The 9,288-nt window shown below is 40.2% G+C and overlaps 1 long non-coding RNA gene across 1 annotated transcript; it reads left to right on the forward strand.

The window, feature by feature from the left end:
• The first annotated feature begins 5,083 nt into the window (after nucleotides 1–5,083).
• Nucleotides 5,084–9,288, forward strand: LOC138720939 (uncharacterized). The gene is made up of 3 exons (XR_011337488.1): nucleotides 5,084–5,346; nucleotides 5,755–5,902; nucleotides 8,971–9,288. It is a non-coding gene; the product is annotated as an uncharacterized lncRNA (long non-coding RNA).

Below are 9,288 nucleotides of genomic sequence, written 5' to 3' on the forward strand. Positions count from 1 at the left end.
AGAAAAGAAGGGAAAAGAGAAGAGAGAAGGGAAGAGAGAAGAGAAGGGAAGAGAGAAGAGAAGGGAAGAGAAGGGAAGAGAGAAGAGAAGGGAAGAGAAAAGGGAAGAGAAAAGAGAAGGGAAGAGAAAAGAAGGGAAAAGAGAAGAGAGAAGGGAAGAGAGAAGAGAAGGGAAGAGAGAAGAGAAGGGAAGAGAGAAGGGAAGAGAGAAGAGAAGGGAAGAGAAAAGGGAAGAGAAAAGAGAAGGGAAGAGAAAAGAAGGGAAGAGAAAAGAGAAGAGAGAAGGGAAGAGAAAAGAGAAGGGAAGAGAGAAGGGAAGAGAGAAGGGAAGAGAAAAGAGAAGAGAAGGGGAGAGGGGAGGGGAGAGGAGAGGGGAGAGGAGAGGGGAGGGGAGAGGAGAGGGAGAGTAGGGGAGAGGGAGAGGAAGAGGAGAGGGAGAGGAAGAGAAGGGGAAAAGAAAAGAAGGGAAGAAGAAGAGAAGAGGAAGAGTTTAGGATCCTCCCACTGGATCAGGGGCTCCAAGCCCCATCCAACCTGGCCTTGAACCCCTCCTGGGATGGGGCAGCCACCGCTCCTCTGGGCAACCTGTTCCAGGGCCTCCCCACCCTCATTGTGAAGAAATTCCTCCTTATGTCTAGTCTAAATCAGCTCCTCTCCAGTTTATACTCATTGTCCCTAGTCCTACCACTACAAGTTCTGCTGTGACGGGATGAGGAGTAATGGTTTTAAACTAAGGGAGGGAAGATTTAGGCTTGATATAAGGAAGAAATTTTTTACAGTGAAGGTGGTGAAACAATGGCACAGGTTGCCCAGGGAGGTAGTAGATGTCCCATCCCTGGAGACTTTCAAGGTCAGGTTGGATGGGGCTCTGAGCAACCTGATCAAGCTAAAGACACCTTGCTCCTGCAGGGGGGTGGACTAGATGACCTTTAAAGTTCCCTTCCAACCCAACTCAAATCATTCTATAATTCTAGCTTTCTAAGGTTTTTGATATGGGAGAAGTTATTCAGCGGTGCAAGGGAATTACAGGATGAGGGCACTGAAAGCTGCAATTCCTTTGGGAATTCCAGAAGCAGGAATTTCAGCGGGGGAAAAAAATATTATTTCAATTGCAGAATGGAAGTGACCATTTAGTGTGTTGTTAAATGTTTATTCTTGTGTCCCTGCCTCCAATGAGGCACAGGTGATACATAAACATTGGTCAAATGCACCCAATTGGAAACAGACTTCCAAACCAAACTATTCCATGATTCTATGATACTTCTGTATGGGGTTCCTGGACCCTGACCAGTGGATAAAACTACCTATACATGCTAGAAGACTAAAATATATATTAAAAAACCTAGCATATATATACACACACATATATACTTTTCTCTTTATTAGCTGTTCCGTGATGACAGTGGTTGTGGTTAATCCTGGCAGATACGAGACCTTTCTAAACAAACAGAAATTACCTAAATGTGATTGCAGGAGTACTGGTTTATAAAAGCAGCTGAGCCAGCAAGTTGTGTGTGTGTGGTGGTTTGATTCCCCCCCCCCAGTCATTCCTGATAAGGATCCCAGTGTGGTTATTTACACAATGCACATTACAACAGTGAAACAGCACAGCTTTGTTTACCCTTAGCCTGTCAGAAGGGAATGAAACAGGAAAAATGTTTCTCTGTAAGACTATGTCTGCATTTTTTCTTTTTAACAGACACAAAGAATAATCTTAGCACATTATTTCCATTAAACAATTGCTTTACCTTTATTGCATGCTGTGATTTAACCGTGGCTGGCAAATAAACCCCACAGAGAAACTTTATCCCGGCCCGAACGAGCACAATGTCATATTATGTATCAGAGGGTTAAGACTCCCAAATTCATGTCTGTACTACATAAGGAATATCTCTACTGGTACTCCTCCTCAGTGCTAAGAACACAAAACTCCCTTTTTTTCTGCTTCAGCCTCATTTAGGACACTTCTTCCATGTCTTTAGGTCTCATAATCTTTTCTTTTTCAACAGGCTAACCAATATCATAAAGAAGAGCAAGAAAGGTAGATCACCTATATTTCTAATAGCTTTATACTGAATTTCTAATAGCTTTATACTAAATACACATCATCAGAGTACACCTACTACTGCATCTTCTGTGCAAGCGCTGAACAATTCCATGTACCAGACTTCCACTGCGTTCAGAAGATCCTTGACAAAGCTAAACAGGAGTAAATCCCAAAGAGCTACACGGTCTTCATACAAAGAAAGAAACTCTCTATAGTATCAGCCGAAGAAAAAGAGTATCCAAGCCTCACAACACAGTCTTAACCCGCTGAAGCCTTTTTTTTTCAGGTTGGTAGCTCTCATTCTGCAAACTAAGTTTCACCATCAGCTGTTTCTGAGAACATTTAATGATCTTCCAGGTACTCATTCAAGCTTGTGTAGTGTTCCAGGTAGCTGTATACGGCTTTTATTTTTTAAGATGACCTATTTATTAAAAAAATGGTCCTTTTTGTAAGGAAAGACTGATTGACACGTCATATGGACTTAATATTAGTAGTGCATGCATGCTTTTTTTTTTCTAAATCAAATAATTGATATTTCAGCTTGCCTAACCAGCAAAATGAGGGAAATGCGGACATTTTCATGAAGAGCTGTTGTTTGCTTTTCCTTTAAAGTTTAACACTTCCTTTCAACTGATGTTTGTAGATAAACTTGTTTGTCACCAGTCTGTTTCAGAATAAGAGTAACTTTCAAAAACTGCTTCTCTTTCATTTCCCATAAGCCCTTATAACTGTAATGCTAGAGGAAAAGAGAGAGAGAGATATATACACATATATGTATGTGTGCATAAAAAAAACAAGAAGAGATTAAATATTATCTAAGAAAATAGGCAAAAAAAAAAAATCCAAGAGAGAGCATATGACATGAATGGCATGGTTATTCAAAGCTGTTTGCACTTCAGCTTTACTAAATCCAAGCAACTGCATTTAGAAAAGTCAAATACAAATCTAAGTGTGAAACAAACACAAAATAATTCTCTCATCTCACCTTAATCTTTTTATCTTTTCAGTGAAGAAAGCAGTGAATACTGGTTTAAATTTCACAAGTGCCTTGCTGTGGGTATGTTATTTATTTCTCTTTCCCCCCCTTCTGTTTTGATATTTGATTCCTGCGGCTTGCTATTTGCCTGCATAAGCCTGCAGTTATACATGCATTAAGTAAACAAACTTCAAACAATTCCAAATTAATCATCTTTATTTACTTGGAGACTGGTTCCATGTTGCTGCGTGTCTTTCTGAGGCATAACCCAAACTACACTTCAACCTTAATTAAGATTTTGTGAGATTAATAGTTGTGATACTTAGCTTTTGTATTTTGGTTCCGGTATTTAAAATGAGTTTAAACACAAATTACAAGGTCAATTCCACTCACACACACGCGTGCACACACGGTCAATTGTGCACACACAATTTTATATGTCAAACTTGCAATTAGAAGGACATGGAATTCACACTCCTTTAATAAAGGATAGCAAACATCTGGGTGACGTGTACTAAAATGTCAGACATAATGTATGGTAAGAAGAGATGGACTATGAGATAGGTACTAATAAACTGTATATATTCAATAAGTTATGTCTGAAAACATTTTGCTGCTTAAGCCATCATGATAATAAGTTTATCATTCAGTAACTTGCACTATATGCACCCTTTTAAAGCTTGTATTTTCAGTCACAAGATCTAATGGAAAACATTGAATACACTGAAATACATCGTCTTTAGAAGAGGTGGACAATGGAGAGAATGATACTAGTGGAAAAGGTAAGCAGTTCTTCAAAGGATGGAGCTTCCAAACTCAAAGCATCTATCACTGTAAGACATACAAGCTTAGACAATTGCCATTTATCAGCAGGCAGGAAGAAAAATCTAGCTTTTATGGGAAATAGCACATGTATGTTGGGCGGTTGGTTGGTGGAGTGAGATACTAAGATGCATAGAAGAGAGAAAACACGGACTTCTGAGAGAGAAGAGTAGAAGAAAACCAGGAAAAGGCAGATAGGAAACCTTTTTTTTTTGTGTGTTTGAACTGTTCTGCCATCCTGTAGTTATTAGGGCAACATCTTCATTTAAACCACCAGAGAAAAAGATTAACCTCAGAGGTAGAAAAGTGTGTCAGAATAATAAGTGGTTTTGAACTACGTGTTTTTCTTTTCCCTTGCTTCTTTTGGTCTCCACAGATGATAAAGATTTCAGTGATTCTGGGAAAGGCGCATCTTCAAACTGTCATAGTGGATAGGGTTAGCAAATGGCAATGGATACACCAGCTGTGGAGTAAAATAGAATTCACAGGTTTTTTACCAAAAAGAGAATTTCATTCATCTCTATTTGAGGGTTTGCAATAATTTATCAATTTTCATACATAGAATGACTGATTATCCTCATCAAGATTTTGTATTTCCTATTTGCTGCCAGAATGACAGTTGCATTAAACATCTCGAGATAACTGAAAGAATGAAAATAGAATAAGATATGCAACACTTTTCAGATGAAAAGGTATTCAAACATGTTTAGCATTCTGGATAACTCAGGGTTTTATTTTTATTCCTAGAAACTACATTATTAAAATTAATTCCCATCATGTAATTTTGTTAATGCATTTGCTTTTATTTGATTTTCTTTCAAGTTAGAGCACCACTAAGTAAGCTTATGAATGCTTTTCTTCGTTTGTTCGTATTATTAGCAGCATTGTTTGAAGCATTTACCTAATAGCAGTTTGTAAAGCCTCTACTTTGAAACATGATTTTGCCCATTAATGCTTCATTCTGCATAAGAAAAGATTTAAAGCCAGACGCAACACTGTTTTTTTTTCTGTTGTTTGCATCAGAAGCTCTTAAGCTTTAAAATGGGTCATACAGCCAAGAGAACTTAGTCACATGTGCTTTAAGTTACTCAAATCCTTAATTGGCCTGCTGGATGTTTGCGTGTATAAATGTGTGATCTAAGACTTCTGTTGAAATGATAGAAGTCATTTTATATGTTCCCATTCTGTACAAAGAAGAGAATCCTAAATGAACTATTTTTTTTTTCAAACCAATTCAGTTTGCAGAAACTTTAAGGCACTTAATGTTGCCTACCCAGCAGGACTGGAAAATAATGCTATTGTTTCATCGACAGGAAGAATTAGATACATGCTTTTGAAAGTTTTGGCTATCTGTCTGCGGCTAAATGCATCAGTGTGGCTCTAGACTGATATATGGAGATTATTCATACCATTCATATATGCCAATAAAATGAACTAAACTGAAGCTGCTACTGGAATGTATGAACAGAATTTGTTTGCACATCCTGAATGTTCTGCGATCTGTAAGTAGAAGAAAGAATAGTTTGATGCCGGGCTGAAAAATATCAGTGTAATCTATCAGATTAAAACATAGAATTCCATGCTGCCTGTGGGAAGGTATGCCCGATATATGCTTTGTTAGGGGCCTACAGAGTGTGAAGTGAACAAAAGAGATTGCATATATGTCTAACAATATCAACACTGCTTTATCACCTGAGCATTTCATTTTAAAAGAAAAAGACCCTAATTAGTGGTGTTTTCAGTGCATCACTGACATTGAGGTTGCAGAGTGAATAACACCAGCAATGATGAATTTAGACATGGTTCATACCTCAACTTTCAACTAAAACAATGTTAACATTTGTCATCTAATCACACATTGTTCTTTAGAGCAGTCATTTCTGAATTTTCCTGTTAAAATTGTACCACAGTTATGACTGGAAGAGAAACAATGTGATCATAGGAAGCTTAGGGGGAAAAACCGAACAAACCAGCAAGTGAAATGGCAACAAATGAGATGGTTTTGCTGTAACCATGGCAGATGTGGACACTGGGAAACAACAAAGGACGAAGAAGAAGGTATGTTGCCTTTGTAAAACAAGAGAAGAGACAATGTCACTGCCTTTGGAACTAATAGGCAAGGAACTAGAAATCCTCTGTACATGATCTAGTCACAAACTGTTAAACCTGAGTAATTTTTTAGGCATCTAATTAATGTTTAGGTACCTAAAGAAAGGCTGGATTGATCTTTTTCTATTGAAGTAAGTTGTGGAAGGGTGTGACGCTCTGCAAGCAGAGATACATCAGACTATTACAATGCATGTGACAATCTTAATAGGTACACGTGATATTTACATGCTAGAGTATCAGTGAGCGTTTTACATATATAATGATCCAGTGTGCTGACTCGATGGGTCAAACTCCCAGCGCAGAGATTGCCTGCCAGCATCCCTTTCAGATCATAGTGTTTTCTAAGTGTACATGCTTACAAACCACATGTAGTTGCATATGTTTTCTCTTTCACTTTTTTTAGTCCTGAAAATACAAATACATTTTAAAGTATTTACTGGAAGCCTGCTCATCACTGGTTCATTTTCATTGATTAAAAGATGCTGAACGTAACTCAGATTTTCAAAGATGATTTCAATGAATTGTGAAATTAATGTAGTTTTTGAAATTTGCTTTATTAGAGAAGAAGAAAAGTGGCTGTCTCTTAAGTTGCCATGTTTAAGAGGGATAACAGCAACAGACTAAGACTTGAAGTTTGTCTCTTGAGATGGTTGAAAATAGAACCAAGGGAGTACTTATAGTATCATAGAATGGTTTGGGTGAGAAGAGACCTTAAAAGTCATCCAGTTCTGCCTCCCATGCCATGGGCAGGGACACTTCCCGCTAGATCAGGTTGCCCTAAGCCCCATCCAACCTGGCCTTGAACACCTCCAGGGATGGGGCAGCCACCACTGCTCTGGGCAACCTGGGCCAGGGCCTCCACAACCCCATTGTGAAGAATTTCCTCCTAATGTCTGGTCTTAATCTTCCCCCTTCCAATTTAAAGCCATTCCCCCTTGTCCTGTCACTACATGTCCTTGTAAAAAGTCCCTCCTAAGCTTTCCTGGAGCCTCTTTCAGTACTGGAAGACCATTAAAAGGTCTCCTCAGAGCCTTGTCTTCTCCAGGCTGAACTGCCCCAGCTCTCTCAGTCTGTCCTCATAACAGAGGTGCTTCAGCCTTCGGATCATCTTTGTGGCCCTCCTCTGGACCCATTCCAACAGTACTATTTCCGTCTTATGTTGGAGATTCCAGAACTGAATGCAATGTGGGGGTCTCACACGACTGGAGCAGAGGGGGAAAATCACCTCACATGCCCTGCTGGCCACTCTTCTTTTCATGCAGCCCAGGATATGGTTGGCCTTCTTGGCTGCAAGCCCTGGTTACTGGCTCAGGTTGAGCTTCTCATCAATCAGCGCCCCCAAGTCCTTCTCCCCAGGGCTACTCTCAATTCATTAATTAATCCTAGAGTACTAGCCCACTAATTAGTATTGTTTGAATTGATGGGAGTTTTAGCTCCTCAGGACTTTTGAAATCCTGTTTTTCTTTCGGCATGAATATTTTAGCCTTTTTTCACATTAAGTAGCTGTCATTCTCAGTGTGTTTTACATCATAATAGGAAGCGTCTGAGGATGGAATACTGGCAAAGAAGTCTGTTTACCATCTGCTAACTTCTCTTTATTTTGACAGTCAGAAAGACTGCAAAAATGTCTGGGGTCTTATGAGACTCAAAGAAGCAAGGAGCCCAGTCAGAGTGAAATACAGCCCTGTTAGCAGCATATTAGATAAACATAAACCAGCTCTTTTAGCCTGGAATAATTGGTCCACCCCAGTGCCTGCCATATGGCCAGCAGCTTGTCCATGCTCCTTGTCCCAGCTGCCTTGTGTAATGGCAGCACTGGAGTTGTTGTTCCAGTCCCTCTGTTAGAAACAGCTTTTCACACTGACTAGTTCTATGTCATTATAGGTTGCAAAGATAGTCATGATTTTACTGGTGACTTACACAATTAGCAGGGCCTACTTTTGATTTCTGAAGTAGAATAAATGGCCTGGATAAGGTCTTGACTGTTTTGATCATGGGTAGATGCATGGAAAATAAACAGAGCAGATTTTTAATTTATTTAGGTACACCTATTCTTAAAGCTAAAGTTCTTTTCTGGACATCTGACCTTGTTTTTCTAAGGTTCTCTATTAATAGAAAATTCATTGCCTCAAATAGGTAACTTGGAATTAAGGAAGCATCTAATATACTAAAAAAAGTAAATAATCCCATAACTACAGTAGTGTTTGCGGCATGTAGTTAGACACTGGGATCAAGTTTAGACATGATAAGAATTCTGGATTTTACGCACACGGAGAGCTGTGCTTTTAAACATGCATCTGCTTTGCAATAGTTGCTAGAAGATATAAAATTCATTTTGACACATCAGCAAAAGAACTTGGCTGTTTCAGGACAGCCAAGAAGTGGTGAAATGTTCCCAGAGACTGTAACGAATTATTAGTTTCTTGGGTTTCATTCGAGCCATTGATGTTAAGTTACCAGGCTGAGAGAGTTGGGGTTGTTCAGCCTGGAGAAGAGAAGGTTCTGAGAGGACATTCTAGCAACCTTCCAGTACCTGAAGGGGCTCCAAGAAAGCTGGGGAGGGACTGTTTACAAAGGCTTGGAGTGATAGGATGAGGGGCGATGGGTATAAACTGGAGCAAGTCAGATTTAGACTAGACATAAGGAGGAATTTCTTCACAATGAGAGTGGTGAGACCCTGGCAGAGGTTGCCCAGGGAAGCTGTGGCTGCCCCATCCCTAGAGGTGTTCAAGGCCAGGTTGGATGAGGCCTTGGGCAGCCTGATCCAGCGGGAGGTGTCCCTGCCCATGGCAGGGGGGGTGGAACTGGATGATCTTTAAGGTCCCTTCCAACCCTAACTCTTCTATGATTCTATGATACAGTGATCTATCAGCATTTCTATCCAGTTTTGTCCTTGCATCCTGGTTTTGGCTGGATAGAGTTAATTTTCTCCATAGCAGCCAGTGTGGGGCTCTGTTTTGGATTTGTGCTGGAAACAGTGTTGAGAGCACTGGGATGTTTTGTCTGTTGTTGAGCAGGGCTTACCCAGAATCCAGGACTTTCCTGCTTCTCACCCACCCCACCAGTGAGGAGGCTGGGGATGCACAAAGAGCTGCAACAGGACGCAGCTGGAACAGCGGATCCCAACTGGCCCAAGGGATGTTCCATCCCATAGGATGGCACGCTCAGCATATAAGGCTGGGGGAAGAAGAAGGAAGCGGAAAACATTCATAGTGATGGCATTTGTCTTCTGAAGAAACCGTTAGGTGTGACGGATCTCCTGCTTTCCTGGAGACAGCTGAATGCCTGCCTGCTGATGGGAAGTGGTGAATGAATTCCTTAGTTTGCTTTGCTTG

The sequence above is a fragment of the Phaenicophaeus curvirostris genome, chromosome 5, assembly GCF_032191515.1.
Source record: "Phaenicophaeus curvirostris isolate KB17595 chromosome 5, BPBGC_Pcur_1.0, whole genome shotgun sequence".
In the NCBI taxonomy this organism is placed as follows: Eukaryota; Metazoa; Chordata; class Aves; order Cuculiformes; family Cuculidae; genus Phaenicophaeus; species Phaenicophaeus curvirostris.